Raw genomic sequence first — 3,806 nt, 5'->3', positions numbered from 1 at the left:
TAGTACTCTAATGCAACAGAACTACAAATTCCATGGACTTCCATCAGAAGATCCCTATCAGTTTTTAACTGAATTTTTGCAGATCTGTGAAACTATTAAGACTAATGGAGTAGATCCTGTAGTCTACAGGCTCATGCTTTTCCCTTTTGCTGTAAGAGACAGAGCTAGAACATGGTTGGAGTCACAGCCTAAAGATAGCCTGGACTCATGGGATAAGCTGGCCGCGGCCTTCTTGGCTAAGTTCTTTCCTCCTCAAAAGTTGAGCAAGCTTAGAATGGATGTTCAGACCTTCAAACAAAAAGAAGGTGAATCCCTCTATGAAGCTTGGGAAAGATACAAACAGATGACCAAAAGTTGTCCTTCTGACATGCTTTCAGAGTGGACCATTCTGGATATATTCTATTATGGCCTATCTGAGTTCTCCAAAATGTCACTGGACCATTCTAGAGGTGGATCCATTCACCTAAAGAAAACGCCTGCAGAAGCTCAAGAACTTATTGACATGGTTGCAAATAATCAATTCATGTACACTTTTGAGAGGAATTATGTGAGTAATGGGACGCCTCAGAGGAAGGGAGTTCTTGAAATTGATGCTCTGAATGCCATATTGGCTCAGAACAAAATGTTGACTCAGCAAGTCAACATGATTTCTCAAAGTCTAAATGGATGGCAAAATGCATCCAACAGTACTAAAGAGGCATCTTCTGAAGAAGAAGCTTATGATCCTGAGAACCCTATAATGGCATAGGTAAATTACATGGGCGAACCTTATGGAAACACCTATAATTCATCATGGAAAAATAATCCAAATTTCTCATGGAAGGATCAACAAAAGCCTCAACAAAGCTTTAATAATGGTGGAAGAAACAGGCTCAACAACAGTAAGCCTTTTTCATCATCTTCTCAGCAACAGACAGAGAATTCTGAGTAGAGCTCCTCTAACTTAGCAAACATAGTCTCTGATTTGTCTAAGGCCACTTTAAGTTTCATGAGTGAAACAAGGTCCTCCATCAGAAATTTGGAGGCACAAGTGGGCCAGCTGAGTGAGAAAGTCACTGAAACTCCTTCTAGTACTCTCCCAAGCAATATTGAAGAGAATCCAAAAAGAGAGTGCAAGGCCATTGACATAATCAACATGGCCGAACCTAGAGAGGAAGGAGAGGACGTGAATCCCAATAAGGAAGACCTCATGGGACGTCTCTCAAGCAAGAAGAAGCTCCCTATTGAGGACCCAAAGGGATCTGAAGGTCATATAGACACCATAGAGATCCCATTAAACCTCCTTCCGCTATTCATGAGCTCTGAAGACTATTCTTCCTCTGAAGAGGATGAAGATGTAACTGGTGAGCAAGTTGCTCAATATCTAGGAGCCATCATGAAGCTGAATACTAAGTTGTTTGGTAATGAGACTTGGGAAGGTGAACCTCCCTTGCTCATTAGTGAACTAGATACATGGGTTCAGCAAACTTTACCTCAAAAGAGACAAAATCTTGGAAAATTCTTAATACCTTGTACCATAGGCTCCATGACCTTTGAGAAGGCTCTGTGTGACCTAAGGTCACGCATAAATCTTGTGCCACTCTCTGTAATGGAGAAGCTGGGGATCATTGAGGTACAACCTACCATATTCTCATTACAAATGGCAGACAAGTCAGTAAGACAAGCTTATGGATTGGTAGAGGACGTGTTAGTGAAGGTTGAAGGCCTTTACATCCCTACTGATTTCATAATCTTAGACACTAGGAAGGACAAGGATGAATGCATCATCCTTGGAAGACCCTTCCTAGCCACAGCAGGAGCTGTAACTGATGTTGACAGAGGAGAGCTAGTCCGTCAATTGAATGGGGACTACCTTGTGTTTAAAACTCAATGATATTCCTCTGCAACCATAGAGAGGAAGCATGAAAAGCTTCTCTCAAGACAGAGTAAAACAAAGCCCCCACAATCAAACTCTAAGTTTGGTGTTGGGAGGCCACAACCAAACTCTAAGTTTGGTGTTGAAACCCCACATTTAAACTCTAAGTTTGGTGTTGGGAGTCTACAACATTGACTTGATCACCTGTGAGGCTCCATGAGAGCCCACTGTCAAGCTAGTGACATTAAAGGAGCACTTATTGGGAGGCAACCCAATTTTTATTTAAGTAATTTTATTTTTCTTTTATTGTTCTTTTATGTTTTATTAGGTTCATGATCATGTGGAGTCATGAAATAAATACTAAAATTAAAAACAGAATCAAAAACAGCAGAAGAAAAAACCACACCCTGGAGGAAGGGCTTACTGGCATTTAAACGCCAGTAAGGAACATCTGGCTAGCGTTCAACGCCAGAACAGAGCATGGATCTGGCGTTGAATGCTAGAAACAAGCAACATCGTGGCGTTTAAACGCCAGGAATACACCCTGAGGAAAGCTGGCGCTAAATGCCAGAAACAAGCATGGAACTGGCGTTCAACGCCAGAAACATGCTGCAAATAGGCGTTGAACGCCCAAAACAAGTATAGAGCTGGCATTTAACGCCAGAAACAAGCATCAATCTGGCATTAAACTCCAGGATTGCATGCAGAGGGTGTTTTACACGCCTCATTGGTGCAGGGATATAAATCCTTGACACCTCAGGATCTGTGGACCCCACACGATCATCTCAGGATCTGTGGATCCCACAGGATCCCCACCTACCTCAACTTACCTTCTCTCTCTTCTTCACCAATCACCTCAATCTCTCTTCCCCATCACCTCTTCAACACTCACATCCATCCACTCTTTCCCTCCCAAACCCACCCTAAATGACCGACTACACACCTCTCTCCCTCTCCTCCATATCTTCTTCTTCTATTCTTTCTTCTCTTGCTCGAGGATGAGCAACATTCTAAGTTTGGTGTGGTAAAAGCATAACTTTTTGGTTTTTCCATAACCATTAATGGCACCTAAGGCCAGAGAAACCTCAAGAAAGAGGAAAGGGAAGGCAATTGCTTCTACCTCTGAGTCATGGGAGATGGAGAGATTCAACTCAAGGGTCCATAGCTCAGTAGTAGAGCATTTGACTGCACATCAAGAGAGCCCACTCATGGACCTTAACAAGAGCATGAGGAATTCCCTCATCAAGAAATCCCTGAGATACCTCAGGGGATACATTTTCCTCCACACAATTATTGGGAGCAACTAAGGATATGAGCACCAAAATCACTAAGGATCAAGCAACATAGGCAAGGAAGAGACATAGAGGAGCTCAAAAGCACCTTTGGTTCTTTAAGAAGAAGGCGCCACCCTCACTAAGGTGGACTCATTCCTTAACTTTCTTGTTCTTAGTTCTCTGTTTTTCGATTTTTATGCTATATGTTTGACTATGTTTTGTGTCTTTACTTCATGATCATTAGTATTTAGTAACTATGTCTTAAGGCTATGAATAAGTCCATGAATCCTTCACCTCTCTTAAATGAAAAATGTTTCTAATACAAAAGAACAAGAAGTACATGAGTTTCGAAATTATCCTTGAATTTAGTTTAATTATATTGATGTGGTGACAATACTTTTTGTTTTCTGAATGAATGCTTGAACAGTGCATAATTTTGATCTTGTTGTTTATGAATGTTAAAATTGTTGGCTCTTGAAAGAATGATAAACAAAGAGAAATATTACTGATAATCTGAAAAATCATAAATTTGATTCTTGAAGCAAGAAAAAGCAGTGAAAAAGCAAAAGCTTGCAGAAAAAAAGTGGCAAAAAAAATAGAAAAAAAATCAAGAAGAAAAAGCCAATAGCCCTTAAAACCAAAATGCAAGGGTAAAAAGGATCCAAGGCTTTGAGCAT

The 3,806-nt window shown here is 40.8% G+C and overlaps 1 non-coding gene across 1 annotated transcript; it reads right to left on the bottom strand.

Moving 5' to 3' along the window:
* Positions 1–265: 265 nt before the first annotated feature.
* Positions 266–373, bottom strand: LOC112798731 (small nucleolar RNA R71). The gene has a single exon (XR_003200329.1). It is a non-coding gene; the product is annotated as a small nucleolar RNA R71 (small nucleolar RNA).
* Positions 374–3,806: the final 3,433 nt, after the last annotated feature.

Source organism: Arachis hypogaea, chromosome 4 (assembly GCF_003086295.3).
Source record: "Arachis hypogaea cultivar Tifrunner chromosome 4, arahy.Tifrunner.gnm2.J5K5, whole genome shotgun sequence".
In the NCBI taxonomy this organism is placed as follows: Eukaryota; Viridiplantae; Streptophyta; class Magnoliopsida; order Fabales; family Fabaceae; genus Arachis; species Arachis hypogaea.
Note: the sequence above shows the minus strand (reverse complement) of the source record. Positions and strands in the feature narration are given on the sequence as shown.